We start from the raw sequence: 8,977 nt of genomic DNA on the forward strand, positions 1-8,977 counted from the left end.
TCCCTAATTCAGTAGTCTTCTGCCCATAGATACCTGCTTATCATCTCATGTAACACAAGGGATGTGATGGAGAATTGTCTGCATCATGACTTTCATAATTTTCATTGGATCCTGTCTCTCTTCACTGTCCCAGCATCCACATGAGTATTTTGCTCCAGCTGTGCGAAGTACATATTGTCCTTTCTTCCTCACTGGCCAGCAAGCTGGAACAGCCAAATGGCCTAATCATGGGCCTATATAATTTGTAAATTAGCATGACATAATATCACTGCAGATTGTTCTCATCATCTCTGTGATTTACATGTACTTTTCTGGATAAGACTCATTAGATTTCTACAATTCAGGACGTAAAGTACAGTTTCCCAGACTTAATGGAGTCAATGGATATCTAGTAAACATAGTAAGTAGAGCATAGAATGGCACACCTCTTTTCCTAAAGTAAACATCTAAAATATGTTGAGTTACTGCACTCTAAAAATGCCTCTGCCTCTCCAGTGGCTTTAAAGGGAACTCACTCACCCACCCAGCTGCAGACATTTATGCTGTGGACTTCTAAATTACGTGATGGGTATCTTCCCTTTATGACCACATCGTTGTTTTCCTCAGAAGTCAGCAATGAAAAGAGTTATTATCACAGTGCACATAATAAATAATAAAACTAATCGAAGTTTTAGGCTGTGAAACAATCTTCTCAGCAAAGTGGTGGAAAACTACTTGTAACAATCAGAGGCTAACCAGGGCAAAGATACAGAAAATATGTTTCTGCGATTAAAAATATTTACCGATGCTAAAGCTTCCCATGAAGAAGTTTCTTGCTACTGTCTAAACAAAAAATGACCAAACTAGTCCAAACCCACAAATTTTCTATAAATATGTTCTGAGTTTCTATTCCATCTCCTGATATCACCATAAGACTGTTATGCTGACATAGCAACTGCAGTGAAATAGGGAAACAAAATCATAGAAACTGAAACTACTGTACTGAAGACTGGCTCTATTTTTTTCTACTTATTTGAGATGGAAGCTTTTATTTAATTGGCAATAGTTACCTTTAACTGTCAGATGCAAAGAGTATTTTCCATTGCTGGTGTCCCTTGAGGCAATTAAATATGAACACTCTTAGGATGAGTCCTCTGTCTTTAGGAATCTTATGCGAAAAATTGTTGGTTTTGACAAATGTACAGTAATTTTTGTGGTTGAAAGCCCTTCAGATTCCTCAGGCCAGCTCTCTGCTTTGGATCCTAGCAGAAAAAAGGTCTTAAATCAGGCACAATGATAAAGGAAGAAATCAATGTAGAAGCTGTCTTTAGTCTTAAAGCACATACTAAAAAAAAAAAAAAAAAAAAAAGTAGAAATTATTTCCCTCCCCAAATTAAAAGAAAACACGAATACACATTTTACTTCATAACCTTTCTTGGAAAAGTTTATTCCCATGCCCAAAAGACTACAAATAGTGGTGGTCATCTCACTACAGTGAAAATAATTAAGCGATATGCAGGAGTAGTATGTTCTTACTCACAGTAGCACTTAGATAGTAATCACGGTAGTCCAGTAATATTCCAGGAGTACTTATTCCTGACAATCATTTAACTCAAGCCTGAGTTAAATTGCAGCACTGCTTTTTCATCTGTGCGATTAAACATGGCCTGAACCATCCCAGCTGAAGAAGTTGTGGTTTAAGTTTCTTTTGTCTTTTGGGCTCAAAATCATGCATCATTATTTCAGCGATGGATTTGGTACACTCTTCTAGCACTACAAAAAGAACTAGTAAGGTTGTCCAGTTCTGTAGCAAGGAAACCAGAATGGTATAGCTTTCAATTTAACAGTTAAGTGACAACAGAGATAAAGGTCATCTATGTGCAACTAAACTAAACAAGGAATGAGTTATCACCTAAAAATGATCCTCCTTGGAAAGGATAAAAATGTGTGGGATAAGAAATAAGTAGAACATCTTTTACACACTACTACAATCTCCTTTGGAACACTTGCAGTGATAAGGCAGCTGATAGATGTCTCAGAAACACAAAAAAAATGTTACAGAGACAAGGAAGGTGAAATGCAAAACAAAGTAATGGAAGAGAAGCAATTACTGAAACCACAGTGATAAACTCAATAAAACTCAATAGTCACCCAGAGGAATTTATTCTCAGTAAGTTTTTGACCTCACATAAGGCTTTCTCTTATGTTTGAATGTAAGAATCTATTTTTACATAGATCCACTGAAAGGGATCTACTACAGCAGGTAATCTGGAGAGGAAAGTTCTAGATAATTTTCTTTTATATGAATTAAAGGATTATGTACCTTCACTCAATGAGTGTTGTCATATGTTCCTGTGCAGCAGAGTGGGACATCCTTAGCAAATAGTATGGCTGCTGTCTGCTTCCCCTTTCTGAGAGCTCATCTTTGCTACTTGGCCCTTTATTAATTAATAAATGGACAGGCTAAAAAGCTCAGTGGCCTCTCTAACAATGACAAGATGGTCCAAGATACAGACAAAAATATTCACATGACAGAGATGAAGGGTTTGGTTTCATTTATTTTGTGGGCCAAGGCACACAAACTTGTATTCCCCAACCTAGTCCCTGAACTGGAAGTAAACTGTGGCATGCTCAAAAGCATTATAGTATGGCATTGTATAAATATGTATATATGTATATAAATATGGAAGAATATAAATAATTTATGACAACGTCAAGAGTCTTTTATCTGACCAAAGTGTGTAAAAAAGCATTCTCGAAAATAAGAATCCAGGGCCAACGTCTCTCACTAGATACATGCAAAGTGCTACTGAACTCTTCCAAAATAAAGACAGAGATTTTTAATGACACCTATTGTGTTTTATTCCCTTCAATTTAAATAATAACCAAGAGACTCCTACCAAAATGCTCAAACACCCTGATGCACCATTAGCAATACAATTAAATCACAGCAGCGTTAAACATCTCATCAAGAGCTCAGCCAACCTACAAAATTACTTTTCTATCCTTTCATTCCCTAGAAAGCTTCCACTCAGCTCCTGTCCATCTGATTTCCTCAGTGATCTTTGAGAGTCCCTGAGCAACTGTAATGGAAACACGGAAGATTGAAGGCATTGACAGAAACCCAGTACAGTTTGTTAAAGGTATTTGTCAATGGAGATACATGAAGAAGCACAAAGCTATACAGCTTTTCAGGCAAGTCAGATAAGGGAGCAGCAACAGACTCTGTAGCTGTGCGAGGCAACTACTGTCTTGTAGTTTGACTTTCTCTGGAAAAAGCAAAGTCCTGCCTGTTACATACAATTTGCTGTTCCCCCCCCTCCGCCCGCCCCCCCCCCCCCCCCCCCCCCCCCCCCCCCCCCCCCGGCCTTTCTCAAAAACACTAGGCAAAAAATAGTACCTCTGAGTCATACATATCTGAGAAAGAATTACTCCCCCTCCTGCAGTGTCAGGGCAGAAAAAACAGAATCCCAAGTCACAGTTCTCCTTCCAGACTGTCTCTGACACTGGCCCCAAAGTCCACAGAGCACTTACTCTATGGTAGCAAAGATGCAAGGCCACTTCTCTGCTACGACTTTTACACAGCCAGTGGACAAGTGCCAGCCAACAGACCTCTCTGGAGTACTCTGGCTGCTAACACTGCTTCACTCTCACCCCACTGACACAATCTCAGAAGGATCTATAAATAACCAAAAGAATTCAGTCAGTGCTGAAATAAACACAAGGGGCCAGATTGTATCGGTGTAACTGAGACAAGGAATGCATTTGGGCTGTTGGCATTCGTCTTACAATCGGATTGCAGCAATGGGCAGATGTCTGTAACACACTGACCCAGCCTACCATGGAGAAATAGGAGTCAGCCACTGGGTGATCTGTACTTATGCTTGGTAAACAATTAAACCAAAGATGTAATGCTGCATTCTGACCCATTTTCTCTGAAAACAAGAAGCAACATTTAATTGTCACGGTATCCTTCTTTCCTTCACTTGGATTCATCTACTCTGGAGACCATGCAGCTAAACCATCAGCCTGATCTTCAACGCTTTGGCCAGCTGTCTACTCAGCCTCTAGTACTTCTTGCATCACCATTTTAATCAAGAGAAAGAATGGCTGATTTCCCTGCAAAGAAGTACCTCTGAATAAAGTAAAAAATGTGCTTCACATTCCCTCTGTTCAAACAATGCCTGCAGCCAGAGTGGGTGACATTACTGAGAACAATGACATCTATTCAAAATTGTAAAGCAAGCATTTGATAGACATGCTTCCTCTGACACTATAACTTCACTGAATGAGCTGTTAGCTTATCTAGCTTCTACACTTTGAAGTATACAGTTTGAAAAAGACAAGCACATACCAGCAGTCCTAAACTCGAGTTTATTAGCTTGAGAAATGTTTTCAATTTCACAGTGAAATTGAAATTGTCACAAAAATGTGACAGCTTATTGTATTTGCTCAGCTTTTGCTGACTGAAAGAAGTGACAGTAAGCATTAATTTACCATGCAGTTATGAGATCAGCAGAGTGATGAATTTCTAAGAATCGTCTTTCTTAGACCATGTTACATACTGTACTTTGCTGTATTTGCAGTTGACATCCCACAACACTTAATCCTATGGAAGATGTCACCTAACATGGATACATCGTGTGCGTTTGTCTAAAAGATCAGTGCATATGGTACCTATCTCTCTATATTTAGGCCTGCAGCTGATGCTGATGCCACTAGAAATTATTTTATCAAGTCAGTCAGTCATTCAGATATTGCTGGCTATGAAAAATTTCCAGTTGGATGGGACAACTCACAAAAATAAGTAAACAAGTAAATGCTCTATTAAAAAAAGTTTCTAAGTTATCAGAACCTACTATCTTATGTTAAGGGGGGAAAAGAGGGCAAGACCCAAAAAACAGACCTTAGCTTATCCAGACCACTCTTGCTTTGGGAAGAAAAATGCTTTTTTTGGTAACACACATAGACTCTGGTCCTTACTGCAGCTAAAGAACCATCCTTGTTATAATATGTAACAAAATCTAAATGATGGAATTCAATAACATTGTCAAATCAAACATTTTGTTTGTGTAAACTTCAAATAGTTTGCAATGCTTGCTAATTTTTGAACTTCATGGAGCCTGTTTTTTTAATAGAGTTGTAGTCTGATTGCTTACAAGATTTCAATCCATTTGTTTTAAAAGATGAGACTGCCAACACAATAAAAGTATTCTACTGAAAGGGAGAAATGACGTCTTTTAAGATCATTAGGAGCATTAAAAAGGATTTACAAACATAACAAGTTTACGAACTGTACACCAAATGTTGCCATTGGATTTGCAGAGAGTCCAGGCCAATTTCCATTAAGTGAACACAGCAGCTCTACAAAGAATAGAGATATATCCTGTCCTGTTAACTATTTCTTACAGCATTTCTTAAGCACTTCTTCAAAAATTTCATCTCTAATCAGCTATGGAATATTAATTTATAGTATTCTAGAACATGTAATCAAAAGCAGTTATATCTATATTGTGATACAGATACAGTTTGCCCGCACTATTTAACAATAATCTCATATTTACTATGAGGTGATGATAATTTGAGTTGATTTTAACTGTTCTTCTATTGGGCTTGGAAAAAGACAGGAATATTTCTATTTTAACTATGATAGTGGAGCCAACATTCTCATTCTGTGATGAAAATACAGCTGTATTAATGATCTCAGATGATTAGGGCTATGTACAGTCATCCTCAAGTCAGTGTGTGGAAGACAGACCGGGGAAATGGCTTGTATTGTTTCATTCAATAACACAGATTTTCAAAGGTTTGATTTTTTATTATCTTTTCCCCATGCAGAACAGGCCAATTGCCAATTTACCACATAACCTTTGTGATTATTTCAAATTATTCTGATCATTCCATATTATAGCTTATATGAGAATTGTATGTGTACCAGGCAACTTCCAGCTGTCTAGTATTAGATCAGTAATGAAAGTGCATTACTGAGTCAATTAGAAATCCATTGGGGTCTATTGTAAAGTTTGCATTGATAACAAAAGGTTTTCTGCAGCTAAAAATCTTTTCTAGAACAAAAGAAAAATTAGTCCCATTGTAGAATAACCAATTTTTTTTTTCTTTTTTTTTACAGTGTGACAAGGGCTAAACCTCACAGTAACACCAGACCTAGCTTTCAGGAGGAACACAGGCAACACCAAAACTTGGATAAATCTGTAAAACATGACATGAATTGCTTATGTAGTTTCAGTAAATGGAAAAGAAATTGCTTTAGGCAACTATACACACAGATCATTAAAATCTAAACAGCTATAATATCTCTATTAAAAGACTAAAAAAGTGACAGCTTTGAATGATGTCACTGTTATTTTTCTTGAGTACATTACAAAGAGCTTTCAGCATGCCTGCAGATACGTAAGTAATCATTACCTACACATAAAAGGTCAAGAACCATCTAAACTACAGGGGTTTATGCAAGCCAAAGGTTTGGTTAACTATTCAGTGGCTGATGATGTCATTACAGAGCATCTTATCAAGTGAGTCAGTTGAGCAGGAAATCAAGAATGTTTCAACTTAAACAATCCTTCAGCAAGGGCTGCCCTGCTCAGAAGTCCTGTTTAATGAACTTGTAAACTGCACTATAAAGCTAAAGGAAAATCTGACTCCTCGTTTTCCTTGTTTATACTTTCTTTAGGAAACATCTGCTAGCCATTCTGCTGCTGCTTCTTCCCCTCCCTCCCCCTTTTTCTTCCCCTGCTATAATTATTTCTTACATTGCCATTGATTTGGGGACTGAAGGTTTAGGCAACCTTTTAGTCTTTAAAACCTGGCATTCCTGGGTGTAGTTGAGATCACCTAAGCAATGAAGAAACCTACGACTGTTTGTTGGAATGTAACTGGGGGGAATGATTTTTTTTGTTTGTTTTTTGCCAGGGGGCAGAATTGTGACCTGGTTACATGGCAGGAAGAGAAAGGAGCTTTTTTTGGAGGTTTTACCCCTCTTGTAACTCTGCCACCACATGTATACAATCTTGAGCTATTAGGCTGACAGAAAATGCAGTTTGAAAGCTCTGTGCAAGCCTGACTGCAACAAAGCTGAGATTTTAACAAGTGTTATATTTGCGAGTTGTGTCGCCCCAACTTTGTTCTGGAATTTAAAAGGTCACTGCAGACACCAAATAAGGCTTCATACCTTTTAAGACCTGCTGTGAAGGACAGCTGGCACAGCACGCAGAACTCTGCCACTAAGTGATAAAAGAATGAAGTGAATATTTTAGCAGTGAGCTGTCACTAATTAACACAAAATTTATTTACTTGAAAGATAAATATATTTGGAAATGGTAAATGCTCCAGCAAGAATGTTTGGCCATCAATTGTGCAAGTAAGTATTAGTTAAGTAGGAAACACACAAGACGTGCCTTGGCTAGGGTCTGAAGCACCGAGGCTGAGTACCTCCAGACTCTGAGACATGAAGCGTTGAATTGGATGACGAATCCACACTGACTGCAGAAAATCTGCTGGTTACAGTGCAATGACCTCTGATTCACACCCTTTTAAAATGCAAGAAGAGTAGCATTTTCTGAGTGCCATGCCTAACACTTGCACTTTCCTGCAACTCCACAGCCTGGTGACACCAAGCTCCTGGTGCTGTGGAACACCAGCACTTTGAAACAGCAATACCAGAGATTTTAATCCAGTGGATTACAAATATGAGGTACTAGGAAAAAGCCAAACTCCTACGTTTGGCTCTATGTACTGGGCATGACAGCACTGGCAGTACCGACTTGCACTTCCAGCAGGTTCACGGGTGTGCAGGATTTGAACACAGAAGTTTAAAAATAAAGTTTCCACTGATTTTTTTTTCTCCTTCAAGGATATTTCATATTGGTTCTTTGCTCATGGAAAGTTTTAATACACCCGAAATTCTGATTTCTGTGGTTTTTTCTTGTATAAATGTAAAACAGAGCAGGGCTGAAGCATTTTCTGCTACTACAGAATAATGTTATAAGATTCCTACCCAGTCAAATGGCACTTGAAAAAAGGGTGCTGAAAAACTGAAGGCTATGGGAAGTCCTACATAGATACACTACTTGGGTACTAGAAGGAGCACACAGATATGGATAGTTAATCATTATAATTTGAAAGCACTTCTTTGAGAATAACCTTTAAGAAGCACCACAAGGATTTCCTCTGGAAAGATGTTCAAGATGGCCATGTTGCCCCAACATTAAGTCAAAAATGTCTCCTTAGGCATTAAGTATATTTAAAATCTGTGGTAACATTGAGACAATTTATTGTGGATACCTTCATGGAAGACCACATCCCATGCTAGCAAATCATAAGCCATCTTTGCTGTGTGTGGCCACCAAGAAAATCATGTGTGGTCACCATGTCAAATCACATTCTCCCAGATAACTCCAATACAATGCTTTAATAGGCACTGTCAGTACGCGGTAGCCACATCTCAACAAAAAAACCCTTTGAGAACGTCCAGCCCAGGATATTGATGTACAGCACCAAACCCACTCAAGCTAATAAGTAAAAAGGCAAATTGCTGGACAAGTGGGCTACACACTAAGAAACCATCTGCCAATGTACATCATTCACACTCACAAGTTATCAAAGCCTTGCAGGCAACGGCAGACAATCATTTTAAACTGTCTTGATGTGCTGCCCAGCCAGTCTTCAGAGCAACTGGAAAGAACATACACAGGTTCTCCAGGAAGGCATCTGAGACAGTGAAAGAGATGTGGTGTTTATCAAGGTGCTGACTGAATGGATTCTACTGTGTTAACTGAGAATCCATCTGCTTTTGCCAGATGTTAAATAATTAACCTCATCTCGGCATGACATAATTTATTCTTAATGTATCCTTTTTTCTTCAGACTCGTTTCAGTTTACACAATTAACCCAAAGCCAAGAAATAGATGTGAGCCATTCCATATGGCATCATGCCTTGTTCCCAAGTGAGAACATACATAAAAGCTAGATATTCATAAGT

Source organism: Falco biarmicus, chromosome 4 (assembly GCF_023638135.1).
Source record: "Falco biarmicus isolate bFalBia1 chromosome 4, bFalBia1.pri, whole genome shotgun sequence".
NCBI classification, from domain to species: Eukaryota; Metazoa; Chordata; class Aves; order Falconiformes; family Falconidae; genus Falco; species Falco biarmicus.